The sequence below is a fragment of the Corylus avellana genome, chromosome 6 (assembly GCF_965113065.1).
Source record: "Corylus avellana chromosome 6, dhCorAvel1.hap1.2, whole genome shotgun sequence".
In the NCBI taxonomy this organism is placed as follows: domain Eukaryota; kingdom Viridiplantae; phylum Streptophyta; class Magnoliopsida; order Fagales; family Betulaceae; genus Corylus; species Corylus avellana.
In genome coordinates this window covers 13,323,089-13,340,201 of record NC_142495.1, presented here as the reverse complement: position 1 = coordinate 13,340,201, position 17,113 = coordinate 13,323,089, and the positions used below count along the sequence as shown (strand labels likewise).

At 35.9% G+C, this 17,113-nt stretch overlaps 1 pseudogene; it reads right to left on the bottom strand.

Annotated features, from left to right (window-relative positions):
- Positions 1-7,897: 7,897 nt before the first annotated feature.
- LOC148584910 (uncharacterized) lies at positions 7,898-9,045 on the bottom strand (annotated as a pseudogene).
- Positions 9,046-17,113: the final 8,068 nt, after the last annotated feature.

Genomic DNA, 17,113 nt, shown 5'->3' with positions numbered 1-17,113 from the left:
AATCTAGAAGTGTTTTCGGTTTCTTCTTTTCCCTTTTTAGTTTTAGTTTTATTTAAACTATATGTAGCTAATATTTAGTTAGGGCTCGATTGAAGCCCTAGTCATGTCTTTTTAGGATTTCAATATTAGCGCCTTTGCTACAATTATATTTGAGTATTTAACTTGGTTAATTCCTATTTAATCGAATTCCTCATATGCATGTGTTGGATTTGTTATTTGTGTCAATTTGGATGACCGAGTCCTGGCAATAATAAAGTGACAAAAGAACCTCCTCACGGGTTCTTGGCTTAATCAACATGGGAAACCGAAAGTAGATACCATACCCTAGGCTTTATGTGTTTGTCGATTTTCATAGAATTATGCTCTCTTGAAGAACAACTTAGTGTCATGTTAAATCGTTTGGGAGAGAAAAGAATTAGAGTAGATACCATGCCTAATTCGTTGCTTAGAAAAATCAACAGCTTAAGGAGTAGATATCATACCCTTAGGTTGGCAAGCATTAAGTATATCAGCATAATTGTTAGCATTAGCATATTGTTTATCTTAATTGAGTCTGATTAGCGATGGATGTCAAAACCTTAACCCTAGTTCTTATTATTATTTTTATCTTTTATTATCTTTTTATTTTATTATTAAATTTAATTTACGACATCTTGTTAAATTCAGTTAATTAAATAGGAAAATCTTTCTAAACATAAATTCATCAATCCTTGTAGGAATGATCTCTTATTTGCCTATTATACTATCATTTTAATCTTGTGCATTTGTGAATAAAACGTATGAATATTCGCCTATTAATTTAGGTGGATATTTGCACAACAAGTTTTTGGCGCCGTTGCTGGGGATTGATTTAAATTTTGTTTAGAATTTTTTTTTTTCCATTAAGTTTATTTTATTTTATTATTTTTAATTTGTTTCTCTAACTGTGTTATTTCGTTTCTGTTTTACTGTGGTGCGCCCAAGCGCCCATTCTAGGAGCTCAAGCGCACTAGTGTGATCGATCACACAAGCTAGTGCGATCGAGCGTACAACCAACAACAGCATTCTGTTTTAGTTCTTTTGTGGCAGTACGCGCGAGCACCCAATCCAGGGAGATTGAGCGCACTGTGACGACCCACTTGATAAAAGCATGACTAAAAATTTGTCTTTTTAAAAACCAATAAGTCACAACAAAGCGGATTGTCACTGTGGCATGGCGATACCGCAGTATGCTATGTACCCGTGCATTAACCTGATTGACAATATAATAAGTCTCACAGAGCTACATGCACCATCCATGATTAATCAGAGTTTATATCTTTGCAGTGGAACATAAATTACATTAGACATACATAACACACTGAGCCAAATATACATCTATGTGAATAAATCTTACATACAACATAACGGCTATACAAAAGTGTCACATGCGACACGAGCCATAAACAAAATACTAACATCTAAGCATATATATGAATGCTCTACCAAAGACGAATAACATCTAGCCTAACAAAATAAACCTCTGATGCATCTAAGCCTCAGACATCGTTGCAATCCCTACACCTGCATCAATATTAACCACGTCGTCTGCACCATGGGAATCACCACCACCCATGATACAGACGTAATTATGAGCCCGTCGTCTCTACGAATTAGAAACGCTTAGTAGTATAGAACTCACTAGTTTTATCCAGATTAAACCATCTAACTTTATTCACACTTACATATTATATAGCTCAATAATAAAACATATTGAAAGTCATCATGCAATGTCTAGCCGTAACGATATACATATGTATTCCATCCCATACTAGTCACATATGCATACTGATACATCTAGCATAAAAAAAATCATATGCATCTGTAACAGTATACATATGTGTTCCGTCCCATACTAGTCACATAGGCATACTGATATGTCTAGCATAAAAATCAACCATTCATTATCATCATACAATCATATGCTATGCATGCTCATGCTCATGCCCACCACCTTGTGCCATTTCCATTGTGAGGCCAACTCTACGGTAATGAGATCGTGCTCAATCACCACCAGGAGCCGTCACCCCATTTTCGCTATGCATGAGGCCGGCTCTACGGTAGTGAGGCCAATACTCAATCACCATCGTGAGCCGTCACCCCGTTTCCGTTATGCATGAGGCCAGCTTTGCGGTAGTGAGACCAATACTCAATCACCATCGGGAGTTGTCACCTTGTTTCCGTTATGCATGAGGCCAGCTCTACAGTAGTGAGACCATACTCAATCACCACCGGGAGCCGTCACCCCATTTTCGTTATGCACGAGGCCAGCTCTGCGGTAGTGAGACCAATACTCAATCACCACCAGGAGTCGTCACCCCGTTTCTGTTATGCATGAGGCAAGCTCTGCGGTAGTGAGACCATACTCAATCACCACCAGGAGCCGTCACCCCATTTTCGTTATGCGCTAGGCCAACTCTGCGGAAGTGAGACCAATACTCAATCACCACAAGGAGCCGTCACCCCATTTCTGTTATGCATGAGGCCAGCTCTGTGGTAGTGAGACCAATACTCAATCACCACCGGGAGCCGTCATCCAATTTCTGTAATGCATGAGGCCAGCTCTGCGATAATGAGACCAACACTCAATCACCATCAGGAGCCGTCACTCCATTCTCATCATGCATGAGGCCAGCTCTACGGTAGTGAGACTATACTCGATCACCACCAGAGTTGAACCATGTTTCCATTTCAATGCTCATGTTAACAAAACCTTGAACTCATATACTATCATAACTCATATCATAAAAATTGTAGAATCGTGTTATAAACCAAGCGAGCCATCAAAATGCCCATAACAACAAAATCATCACATGAAACATTCATCCAAAACCTCTCATGAAACGTCATTACATAGACATAGTATCACAAAACACCTTACATCAGTCATTCATCCAAGACATCTTTTATACTTTTAAAATAGTATCTTTTTATCACTAAAACTTATATTACATTAATATATATCATCATTAAATGATATTGTTATCATATTATTATCACACAAATATTATTATTATTATTATTAATCAATTTTGTTTATATTTCAATTATGGTAAAGTCATTATTATTATCTACTATTCTAAATCATTCCATGAGTAATTTATTTCATTAACTAATCCATATTACTATGAGGTTACTAATAATAAACTTAATTATTTTCTTGGGCATTACACGCACAAGTGCGATCGAGCGCACATCCGGACAGCAGCTCTCCAAGGTTACATCTTGGGGCCGTTCATAAGTTTTTATTTTTATTTTGTTTTTATTTTCCTTTTTTTATTTGATTTTCTTTTTGTTTTTGTTTCCATGTTAGAAATTGTCTGTTAACAAGACAATTTTCTAACTATTCTTATGAGCATATGAACACATCATTCTCTAGACCGGGGAATGACGTCTACTTTAATTCCTATAACCCGGCATGGAGCCACCAGTATAATCTCTCGTTGCAAGCTCAAGCTCCTAAAAATCATGCTCCACAATTTCATGAACTGCACCATTACTCATATCCGCAGTTCTATGATCAATCATATTCCCCTCAATCAGCTCCACAACAGTAGTATCAGGCCGAGCCACCTCCTCCGAAGAGTTCTGACCTTGAAAAAAATGTGTCAGCTATTGATGTGGTCGTTTTGTATACCAAATATATCAATAATAATAAACCACTCGCAATAGTACGAATCCTGTAGGATAGGGCTATATTGAGGGTGTCGAACCTCAAGGACTGTAGGGATTTTGTTATCAAATTCAAAAGATCAAAATTAACTTAATTAAAAAGATGAATGATTTGGTTTGTAACTAAAGTGCATGAAATTAAAAGAGAATTAAATATAAGAGAGAGTGTAGGGTATTGACTTCACCTGCACAATAATGACTAACTATATTCAATCCAAGAAATTTATTCTATGCATGTTATAAATAAATAAGAAACTACCTTATTAAATAATAAGTATAATCCATCTTCGGTTAACACAGATGGTCCACCTAACCACTAAGATGCGGTACAGCTTGTCTTCCCTAGGTATGAATTAACAAATTCTATAACATGATACATATAAGCAATGAATAAGCATAACCTATCTTCGGTTGGTATGGATTGTCTACCTAAATTACACTAAACTAGGGTGTAGTACAATCCGTCTTTCCTAGGCATGGCCTATCAAATCCTATTGATCATATGTCAATAAAACCCATTCAATAACCATCATCATCATAATCACAGAAAACAAGAATGATTTGAGTTCAATAAAAGTAAAAGATTTTCTAAGACAAGATAAGAATTTCACTAATATTGAATTGAAAATTAAGAACAATTGCATTTAATAATTAAGAACATAATCAAAAGATAGCAATTCTCATAGTTATACAATCAACATGTATAAACTAAAAATATAAAAATTAAATACAATTAAACCATTGTGCTTGGAAAGGGTTACATCAACACCCCACGAAGGGGTTTAGCCGCTCATGACTCCGCTAAGCTCCAATGACTAGTTGGTGAATTTTTGCTCTAGAAGTAGTGTGTCCATTTACAATGTTTAGAGGCCTATTTATAGGGATTAGGAGAACCCTAAAAACCCTAGGAAATCCAAAGCTTAGTCTCCCAGTCCAATTGGGAGACTAAAAACCTCTTCCAAGCAGTAAAAGGATTCCTGCAGCAATCTGGAAAGCCGCGTGCGCTCGAGCACACTGTAGCTGCGATCGAGCGCATGTGCGCTCGAGCGTACTATAGCTGCGATTGAGCGCAGTGCTACAGTGCTTGCTACAGTGATCTGCATTTTAAGCCCAAATTTAACGGAATTCTTGCACTTGCCAAATAAAACCTGAAACACAAAAACAGAACAAAATCAAACAAATAACAACGCTAAGGAATTAACATATGTGAGTGAAGGGGCTTGAATGTGCAACATTTAGCACTTGTTACACCCCCAAACTTACATATTGCTAGTCCCTTAGCAATACAAAACAGAAAATAACTGAAAAACAAAAAGATAAATCCATCTTTTGTGGGATGTACGATTGCATTTAGCGTATGCAACAAGCCTTTTAAACCCCTAGGCATTCCCTAGAGGACGAGTGAAATCTCTTGAGGGTTTTCCAAGAATGATACCCACAAACATTGTCATCATTAAGTCATTCAAAAGAATAAAGCATCACAAAAATAATGGTTTTCATTCATTGGCAGGCTTAAAATTATAAACTCCATCTTCAAAATTTCAAGGAATTCACAAGGCAAATCACTTACCAATGGCAGATTGAGATACAACAAGCTTCAATTAATGCAAAGTGAACTAACACACAATCATGAGGCTTCAAAATAATTCCAATATAAATGAATCAACATCTTAGAATTTATTGGACTTCTTATCAGATGAAACAATCAAGGAATATGTGTGTGTGTGTGTGTATATATATATATAGGCTATGTAATGCTTAGCTCCCTTAAGCTTTCTAACTGACCCATGTATTGCGTGTTAAGCCAATGACTCCTAAACCAAATGGCTTTAGGGCACTAGGTGTAAAAACATCCCTAAGGACTTACTAACTCGAGTAAAAAAGGCTACGAAACAGTGCTAGCCATTTTATTAATCAAACCAAACTTCTCACTTTTTGACGTAAACACTCACTGTTTAATGAGGTAAGAGGTCCGGTTACTTAGTGAAAAATTCAAACTTGATTATTTATTTATTTTTATTGCTATTTTTTTTTAATAGCATGCCAAGGTTATTCATCCAATACGTCACCTAACAAAATTCAAAATATTGAAAACAAACATAATTGGTCTCAAATTTCATACCTCACAAACATGTGCTAGTGTGCTCAAGATAAATATTAAATTGAAACAAGAAGCATCTCATGTTGCCAAAAGTAAGTAACAAGACTCAAAATTCCTAAGTCATATGATCATGTGTTCATAACTTTAAGCCTACCAATGAAATTCAAACCAAAATCAAAGCTCAACCATATGCTTAAGAATGACATAACAACAATAACGGGCCATGTTTTATTTTTCCATACCCCCAAACTTGAATAATACATTGTCCCCAATGTATGTACATAATTAAAGAATAAGATCAAGAGTATAGGAATACCTGAATGAGCAGATGTGGGGTATATCATACCCCCAAACTTGTATGCAAAAATACATGTCCTAAAAAAGAAAGTGATACTCCATCCAAATACCAATCAAGTACAAACATTGTTGTAAAAATATAATCAAAGAATGAAGCAACAATGGATAAAATAAAAATACCTGAACGAGTGCACAAGGCTTGCGTTCAATCCTATGAGGTATTTCTCAATTTAAGTCCGAGTTCCAAAGGATCTTACCACGATCCTTTAGAAGTCCAATCAAGCTCGTCCATCCCTTCTTCTTTATGATCATGTAGAACTCCACAAGGAAGAGGATTCCTCTTAACATCCCAAAACAACTTCTCTCAGCTGAAAGGTCTTGATGCTCCCCATGACGATACTCAGGTTGTTTGTCCTGAACTAGTTTCATGATCAACCTCTTGTCTTTATGGGGGTTCTCAAAAACGGGGGCCGCCAGGGAACTTGCCAAAAAATTGTCCACCCCAATGAAGTCCACTTCAGTAACTTGTAAATGAAATATGTCCCCTATGGGGTTGTCATCAGGTGGTGGAGTATTTGAAGTGAGAGGCATAGGCTCCGGTGGGTTTCTCCATGATGGGGCTTCAGATAGAGGATCAGGAGGTAGGTCTTCAACAGTTTCTCCAATGTCATCCAAGAAAAAACATGTATTCTGATCAGGTGCATTCTGGAAGGCATTGAAGATGTTCAGTCTGATCTTCATATTCCCAAAGGAGATCTTCATTACTCCAGTCCGACAATTGATGCATGCATTGGCTGTGTCTAAGAAAGGTCGTCCGAGGATGACGAGAATTTGCTTCTCTGGATTTGGAACAGGTTTTTGTGTAAAGAACTATGAAGTCAACTGGATAGTTGAAGTTGTCCACCTTGATGGTGACATCTTCCACAATCCCTCAGGGTTTCTTGATAGATCGGTCAGCCAATTGCAAGACAGTGCTTGTAGATTTCAGTTCCCCTAAGCCAAGCTCTTGATATACTAAGTAAGGAAGCAAATTCACACCGGCTCCTAGGTCGAGGAGAGCTCTCTCACGCTCACTGTTTCCGATGACGCAATTGTAGGTGCTCTAGGGTCTTTGAACTTTGGAGGAGTGTTATGCTGAATCAGAGAGCTTACTTGCTCGGTGAGAATGACCTTCTTGGGGATATGCTTTCGATTCTTCCTCTTTTGAGTGCACAAGTCCTCGAGAAACTTTGCATAGGCCGGAATTTGTTTGATGGCATCAAGGAGTGGGATGTTGACTTTGACTTGCTTGAAGACCTCCATCATGTCTTGTATCTTCTCTCCTTGCTTCCTGAAGTGGGAAGGTGCCTTGAGATGCTTTGGGAATGGGACCCGAGGCTCATATGGTATCTTAGGAGTGGTGGCAGATGAAGAAGATGCCTCTGTGCTTACTTGTTTACCCTTGTCCTAATGCAAATTTTGTGAGGCCCCAATTTGCTCATCTTTCCTTTGTTCCACATGATTGTCTACCACTCTTCCACTCTGCAATGTAGTGATGGCCTTGACTTGCTTTAGATTAGAGGAACTCCACTCCCCAATGTACAGTCCCTTAGGATTGACCACCATCTGACTTGGAAACTTCCCTTCTTCCATTCTGTTGAGGGTTTTAGCCATTTGTGTCATCTAAGCCTCTAACTTGGAAATTGATTGAGTGTGCAAGTTCACTGTCTAACTCATCTCACCCACCCTATCGATTATCTCGCTCATCATTTGTAGCATCCGATCCTCAAAGTTAGAATCTAACCGAGGAGGTGGTGCAGTCTGGTATTGCTACTGTGGAGGCCGATATGTGGAAGGATGTTGGTAGGGCTGCCTATTGGATTGAGGTTGATTTCTCCACTCTGGGTTGTAGGTATTGGAATACGGATCATTACCCGGTCGTGAGAAAGTTGCATTAACCTACTCATTACAAATATCAGCATAATTTCCAACAGTAGGGCAGTAATTTATATGATGCATAGGACTAGAACAAAATGAGCATGGTTCAGGTCATGTGTGCATGTGAGCAGAATTAGGAGGAAGACCAGCAACCATCAATTGATCTAACTTCCTAGTGATAGCATCAACTACTTGGGTGGCTACATCCACCGAATGCCCTACCTCAAAAAGACCATCGGCCTTTGGTGCCTTAGGTATAGGTGCCCTACGTCTAGTGTAACAATGATGAACATAATTACTACTCAAATTTTCAAATAGGGCCCATGCTTCATCCTCACTCTTCAACATAAATGTCCCCCCACAAGATGCATCTACCTTTTGTCTATGAGGCTCGGTCAAGACATTATAGAAGCTTTGCACAAGCTGCCATTTCGGGAAAGCGTGGTGTGGGCATGATCTAAGAAGGTCCCTTAGTCTCTCCCAGGTCTCATGGAATTGCTCGCCCTCATATTGGGAGATACTAGTGATAGCTCTCCTAATATCATTGGTCTTTCCTATGGTAAAATACTTCTTAAGAAATTCTTGTTGCAATTTAGCCCAAGAAGTAATGGAGTTGGGTGCTAAGGAATTAAACCAATGTTTGTCTCTTTCCTTGAGGGAGAAAGGAAAGAGACGTATCCTTAAAGCGTCCTCAATTGATCCAGTCAATTTAATGGTGGAATAGATTGCTAAGAATTCATTGAGGAAGTCGTAAGGATTTTCATTGCTAAGCCCTAGGAAAGATGGTAGACTTTGTATAGTGCTGGGCTTAATCTCATAGTGGGTTGCTGTAATGTCCGGCAACTTGAAACATGTGGGGAAGTGTGTGTGGTAGGGAGATAGTGATCTCTCAAAGCCACAGGGTTACCGTCGCCCATGGTTTTAGTAGGGTGCTCTCTTAGCAATTTAGAATTCCTTTCGGCTCTAAGTTTTCTAAAAGTGTGTTCAATGTCGAGATCACAAGCAATTAATGGCAAAGACAAAGAACGGCGACCCAACATAAACTAAAAAGGAAATCACAATAAAATAAAAACTGAAACAGAAAGTAAAAGCTCACAAACGGCCTGAAGGAGCTGGAATTTTGGTGCTGCAATTGCTGGAATCTGGCAGGCTGGCACAGGTGCGCTTGATCGCACTTCAGAGTGCGCTCGATCACATTGCTGATTCTAGGCTCGATTGCAGGTTGGTTTGGCTCAAGCACAGGCGTGCAAGGGGGTCTTCGCAGCTTCGGACCTATGTGAGAAAAACTAAAAAAAAAAAAAACACAAAAACCAAATTTAAAAATTAAAAAAAAAAAAACAAAGTAAAGTAGAAAATAATTAAGCTAAGATTTATACTTAAAATTTAATAACTAAACCGTTAAGTAGTCCCCGGCAACGACGCCAAAAATTGATGTGGCCATTTTGTATACCAATATATGTCAATGATAATAAACCACTCGCAATAGCATGAATCCTGTAGGATAGGGCTATATTGAGGGTGTTGAACCTCAAGGACTGCAAGGATTTTGTTATCAAATTCGAAAGATCAAAATTAACTTAATTAATAAGATGAATAATTTGGTTTGTAACTAAAGTGCATGAAATTAAAAGAGAATTAAATATAAGAAAAGTGTAGGGTATTGACTTCACCTTTATCCACACAACAATGGCTAACTATATTCAATCCAAGAAATTCATTCTATGCATGTTATAAATAAATAAGAAACTATCTTATTAAAGAATAAGTATAATCCATCTTCAGTTGACACAGATCGTCCACCTAACCACTAAGATGTGGTACGGCCCATCTTCTCTAGGTATGAATTTTCAAATTCTATAACAGGATACATACAATCAATGGATAAGCATAACCCATCTTCAATTCGCACGGATTGTCTACCTAAATTACACTAAACTAGGGTGTAGTACAATCCGTCTTCCCTAGGCATGGCCTATCAAATCCTATTGATCATATGTCAATAAAACCTATTCTATAACCATCATCATCATAATCATAGAAAACAAGAATGATTTGAGTTCAATAAATGTAAAAGATTTTCTAAGACAAGATAAGAATTTCACTAATATTGAATTGAAAATTAAGAACAATTGCATTTAATAATTAAGAACAGAATCAAAAGGTAGCAATTTTCATAGTTATACAATCAACATGTATAAACTAAAAATATAGAAATTAAATACAATCAAACCTAGAGGTGTCAAGGCGGTTACGGTTAGCGGTTATTGCTAATAACCGCTAACCGTAACCGCCTTAGCGGTTAGTAGATTTCACTAACCGCAACCGCTAACCGCCTAGCGGTTAACGGTTAGCGGTTATCCGCCGATTAGTGGTTAGTGAAATAGATAACCGCCTGCTAACCGCTTTTTCAAAATTTGGCTTTTCTTTTTAGCTTTTTGGGCGTTTTTGGGATTTCTTTTACCCTCTTTATTTATTTATTTATTTTGGCCCAATTGCTATAAAAAGAGTCCATATTGAAAAATCAAAAATATTTGACCCAAAATTTACATTTACTTGTACTTAAAAAAAAAATTCCTTAAATATTAAATCATAACAGGTTAACCCCCCCTTTTTTTTTTTTTTTTTTTAAAAAAAAAAAAAAAAAACAACAACAACATATAAAAAAAAAAAAATTCAACATAACATATAAAAAAAAGTTTAGAATTCAGACAACTGTCACAACATACAATGATAATACATTAATACTTAAATTGTGCTTATAAGTAACACATTGGCCATTGTTTAATCCAATGTCAATTACTTAATTTGATATTATACGAATCATATCATCATTGTACATTAATAATATGATTCACTTGAAGTCTTTAATAAAGTATTTAAATTGCCATTGAATCATATGATTAAGTATTGATATTATACATTTATATTATTCATATGCATATGTAAACTTATATATACTTATAACATATATAGACTTATAAGTTTATAACATACATTGGAAATAAGTCTCTAGATATTTAATTGTTGTATTAGTATGAATTTGTATACTTATGAGTTATGTCATATTATATATATATAATTTGTTATTATATAATCAAATGATTTAATGATCAATTGATCATGTGATATAATCATATAAATTATAGTGATAATATATTTATACTCAATTGTGATTTAATTATTTTTAAAAAAAAATTGTGATTTAATGATCAAGTGATTATATGATATAATCATATAAATTATAGTGATAATATATTAATACTCAAATTGTGATTTAATTATTTTTTAAAAAAATTGTGATTTAATGATCAAGTGATTATGTTATATGTATAAATATTTTTATAATTATAATTATAAAAATATATTATATAAAAAGGCGGTTAGCGGTTACGGTTAGTAAATCCAATAACCGCTAACCGCTAGGCAGTTATAGCGGTTAGGTGGTTAATCTGGTTAAGCGGTTAGCGGTTAGCGGGCAGTTTTTAACCGCCCGCATTGACACCCCTAAATTCAAACCATTGTGCTTGGATAGGGTAACATCAACACCCCACGAAGGGGTTTAGCCGCTCATGACTTCGCTAAGCTCCAATGACTATTTGGTGAATTTTTGCTCTAAAAGCAGTGTGTCTGTTTACAATGTTTAGAGGCCTATTTATAAGGATTATGAGAACCCTAAAAACCATAGAAACCCTAGGAAAACCGGAGGTTAGTCTCCTAGTCCAATTGGGAGACTAAAAACCTCTTCCAAGGAGTAAAAGGATTCCTGCCGCAATCTGGAAAGCTGCATGTGCTCGAGCGCATTGTAGCTGCAATCGAGTGCATGTGCTATAGTGCTCGTTATAGTGATCTGCATTTTAAGCCCAAATTCAATGGAATTATTGCATTTGCCAAATAGAACCTAAAACACAAAAACAAAACAAAATCAAACAAGTAACAACGCTAAGGAATTAACATATGCGAGTTAAGGAGCTTGAATGTCCAGCATTCAGCACTTATTAGCTATTTTCAGCAAAATGAAGGCCAATAATCAACTGCTACAATCCATCGATGCCAGGATAGAAGCTGACGACGTGAAGCCATCTCCTATCTATTGGCTTCAACAATACGAAAATGAGCCACCTCCTCCGAAGAGTTCTGACTTTGAAGAAAATGTGTTAGCTGTTCTCAACCAAGTGGAGGCTAGTAATCAATTGCTGCAATCCATCGACGCTGATAAGTGCCAAATAATGCATATTTGGACCCCTTTATTTACATTAGTTAATCCTTTAGCTGTGTCGTTATTTAATATTTTGTGTTAGTTTTGTGTTTTTAGTGTTTTGTAGGTCATTGAAGAAAAACTGCAGCTTTAAAGGGAAAAATGCGAAGTTTGGAAGAAAGCATACTTTGAGAAGACCTAGATTGTGTGGTTAAGTCTAACCAAATCCAAGAAAAGGTTAAATCAGATTCAAGTTCAGATTGAATAAGATTTTGGATCGGATTCAAATTTAGATTCTGCACATATCTTAGTATTTTGACCATAACTCTCCGTTCAAATATCAGATTGAAGTGATTCAAACGGCATTGGAAAGCTAGCTCAAAATACTACAATTTGTTGTGAAATAGGATTTTCGTAATTCGTACAGTTACTATGTCAAAATCGCCCCGCAATTAAAGGACACAAATCTGGACGAATCCTATTCCGATTTCAGACTTCTATTTTGACTGGGAGACAGACCTCCGAATTATCTAAGTTTACTTGGGCTTCTAGGACTTCCCTAAGCTTATACATAGACTTCTTTGCATTCAAGAAAATAGACACAATCCCAGAGAGCAAAATTCTTTTGTTTAGTTTTTCTTTAGGTTTAGGTTTAGGTTTAGATTTTATTTTTTATGTGGAGCTAAATTCCCAACTAAGGTTGGGGATAAAGCCTCACCGATGAAGAACATCAATACTTTTATGTAAGTTTTTATTATTTTGATTTTATTGGGTTTTATATTTCAATTGTTTTACTTCTAATCAATTGTGTGGAGTGATTCTTGGATATCTCTTGTGATTCAAGGATACATGTGATGATTTGAGATAATTTCATATGATTGATTGCTTAGCTTTTAACTCATAAAAATTGGATATCCTTTGTGATTTGTTCTACGGATACATCTGGTGTTTCAATTGAATTTGGATTCCTTTTGTGATTTGGTCAATGAATGGATACATGGGATGATTTTGATTAATTCTTTGAAGCATAGTAAAACATATCTATGATTTAATTTGTGAGAACTTCGGATTAATATTGATGAACATAAAGTATGTTGTTATAATTTGGTGAGTGTGAATTCCCAAACCTTAGTACCTTTATCCTTAGATTTACTTATTTTATTTAGTTTATGTTTATCCTTTAATTTTCAAAACTCAAAAATCAAAACCCTTTTGGAACTAGATTAGGATTTAATTAGTTTAGATATAAATTGCTCTTTCAAAAATACAATTCTCTGTGGGATCGACCTCGCACTTGCAATCCATTAAACTACAATCGATTCGTGCACTTGCGAGTTAAGTAAATTTGCACAACAAGTTTTTGGCGCCGTTGCCGGGGAATTGTTTAATTTTTTAAACCAATTTATTTCTAAATTAGTTTTATTCTTCTACTAGTTATAATTAGGATTTAATTAGTTTAGATATAAATTGCTCTTTCAAAAATACAATTCTCTGTGGGATCGACCTCGCACTTGCAATCCATTAAACTACAATCGATTCATGCACTTGCGAGTTAAATAAATTTGCACAACAAGTTTTCTGCAATTTGTTTTGTTTTATTCGTGTTACTAATAAAAAAAAAAAAAAGATTGTTCTTGTTGTTTTTTGTTTTGTTTGGCTTGTTTTACAATTCTGCCGCAGCACCTTCCGCACATCAGCGCGATCAAGCGCACTCATAGCAAAAGCAGCAGTTCCGTAGATCTTTGCCAAAAATTTATTTTTGGTCCTTTTTGTGAGTTTTTAAATTTTCATTTTCATTTTTTTTGTGTTAGCTGTTCTTTTAGTTTATTTTATTTAAAAAAAAAAAAAAAATTTTGGTTAATATTTTATGTGGGATATCTGCATGCTAAAAAGTGAGGGGAAGCATGAATTTTCATTTTAATGATTTTAATGCATCTCCTAGTTATAGGACACCAGCTCCTACCAACTATCCTCAAAATTTTTACCCACATAAACCATGTTCATTTTGTTTCAATCCTTATCATGAGGAAAACAATTGTCCAGATCTGCGAGCTGAGCTCGATGACTTATGGGACAAATTATACCAAATCAGAGCAGCTAGATCTAACTTTTCATATGAACAAATGAACACTAGTTTCTCTAGCCCGGGGTTTGATTCAAATTTCAATTGTTATAACCCGGACTGGAGCAACCAATATGATTTCTCAGGATCAGCTCAAGCTACAGGAAATTATGCTCACCAATTTGATGAATTGCACCATTCAGAATATCCACAATTCGATCATCAAGCTCAACCTCCTAATTATCAGTCTACCACTCAAGAGCCACAGCCTGCACCACAGTCATTACTGGAAGACATGATGAAAACATTAATAGAAAAAGTCGACCAGTCCAACTCCCAAGCTATACAAGAGCTCAAGAATTCCAACTCCCAAGCTATACAAGAGCTAAAAGGTTTTACTAATCAAGCTGTACAGGAGCTGAGGAGTTTCAACATGGCTAATGGCAGAGACATACAAGAACTTAAGCAGGCCATGTCCAAGATAGAAGGACAGATTAGTCATCTAGTTGCTGACTTCAATAGAATAGAGGAAGAAGAGCTTCAAAGTCAGCTAATGGCTGAAAGGTATTACATGATTGATGAGGATGATTCCGAAAATTCTTATCATGAGCATGCCCAAGTCACCATCACACTAGAGAGTGGGAAAATTGTAGATAACAAAGAGGAGGAAAAGAAAGAGGAGCAACTTGAACACCCTGAGCAAGTTGAGCACCATGAGAACAGTGAGCCACCAACAGATCCTGATCTACCCAGTGACATGGAAGTGAGTACTGAAGCTCTGGCATGCATCACTGTCCCTCTTAAGACATATCAAGAGCCCAAAGCTTCATCGCCTGAATGTATCAAAGAGCCATCTTATGTCAAGATACTCAAAGACTTGTGCACACAAGCACACAAATCTAGGAACCACTTTCCTAAGAAGATCCTTCGAAGTAAGAGATTCTACAAAAGATGGCGAAATTTCCTTCCAGAGGGGTATGAAGTTTTGAAGAAGAAGGGGTGGAAGGGATTGGTTGGACATCCGCATGATCGGGGAAAGCGCTGTAACGTTTTCTCCTCCAGTTTATTTTCTGCACTTCACTCCACAAATTCTTTCTTTCCTTTTTCATTATATTGCATTTCTTTTTATTTGTTTTTGTTTCTAACAGCAATTAATCTTTTGATGTTTTGTTTTTGTGAAAAAAAAAATATATATATATTGCTGTTAGTTTTTGTTGACAGGTGTTTTGGTGTTTAAGTTTGGGGGATGCCCTGGCCTTGTTCACACTCAGATTTCCTTATTTTCGGTAATGTATTTCTATACTACACATTGAGGGCAATGTGTAATTCAAGTTTGGGGGTATGGAAAAACACTTTGTCTATTTATTTTTGTTCTTATTTGTTTATTTTTATTTATCATTTTGTGTGAAAAAATTTGAAAAAAAAATAAAATTGTGCTATGTTGTTGTCAAGTTTGAGTTAAACTATAACTGTGATTTGCATTTCATTAGCTTGCTTAAAGGGTTGAACATCATCATTATGTCATTAAAAGTCTGAGTCCTTTGACTTATTTTTGGGTAAAAGAGATTTCACTTGTTTTGAAATGAATTTTTATGAGCACATTAACATGTTTTCTGTGAGGTATGATGTTTGAGCTTAAGCTTGTTCTCTTTGAGATTTGTTGGATGACCTATTGATGAATAACCATTGGTTTGCAAGATATATATATATAAAAAAAAAAAAAGAAAAAAAAAGAAAAGAAAAAAAAAAAAAAAAAAAAGAGAAGGAAAAAGAAAATAAAGATCATGTTGAGTTTTTCACTGAGTAACCGGACCTCTTGCCTCGTTAAGCAGTGAGTGTTCGCGTCAAAAGGTGTGAAGTTCAGTGTTGATTTATGATATGGCTAATCTGACTTCGTAGCCTTTTTGACTTAAGTTAATAAGCCCTTAGAGATGTTCTACATCTAGTGCCCTAAAGCCACCTGGCTTGGGAGTCATTGGCCTAACACTTGTTACATGAGTCAATTAGAAAGCTTAAGGGAGTTAGACATTGCAAAGCCTATTAAAAAAAAAAAAAAAATGCATATCTTGCCTCGGTTGTTTCATTTGTTAGGGATTCTTTCAAATTTTATGGAACTTGTCTTGAGTTTAAGCAGAAAGCTTCATGATTGTATGCTAATTACACTTTACACATTTCAGAACATATGAGGTCTCAATTGTCCATTTATAAGTAATTTGATTTTGGATTTCCTTTTGACTGTTATGATGGTGTTTGTCTTTTTAAGTTTGCTCATGAATAAGAACCATGGTTTATGTGAAACTTCTTTCTTGTTAACAACATAGTGCACAATGTTTGTGGGTATCATTTCTGTTAAGCCCTCACGAGACTTCACTCGTCCACTAGGGATGCCTAGGGGTTTAAAAGGCTTGTTGCATATGCTAAATGCAATCGTCTCTCCCACGAAAGAGGATTTATGTTTCTTGCTTTCATTTTATTTTTTGTTTTGTTTTGCTAAGGGACTAGCAAAATGTAAGTTTGGGGGTGTTTGATAAGTGCCAAATAATGCATATTTGGACCCCTTTATTTACATTAGTTAATCCTTTAGCTGTGTCGTTATTTAATATTTTGTGTTAGTTTTGTGTTTTTAGTGTTTTGTAGGTCATTGAAGAAAAACTACAGCTTTAAAGGGAAAAATGCGAAGTTTGGAAGAAAGCATACTTTGAGAAGACCTAGATTGTGTGGTTAAGTCTAACCAAATCCAAGAAAAGGTTAAATCAGATTCAAGTTCAGATTGAATAAGATTTTGGATCGGATTCAAATTTAGATTCTGCACATATCTTAGTATTTTGACCATACCTTTCCGTTCAAATAT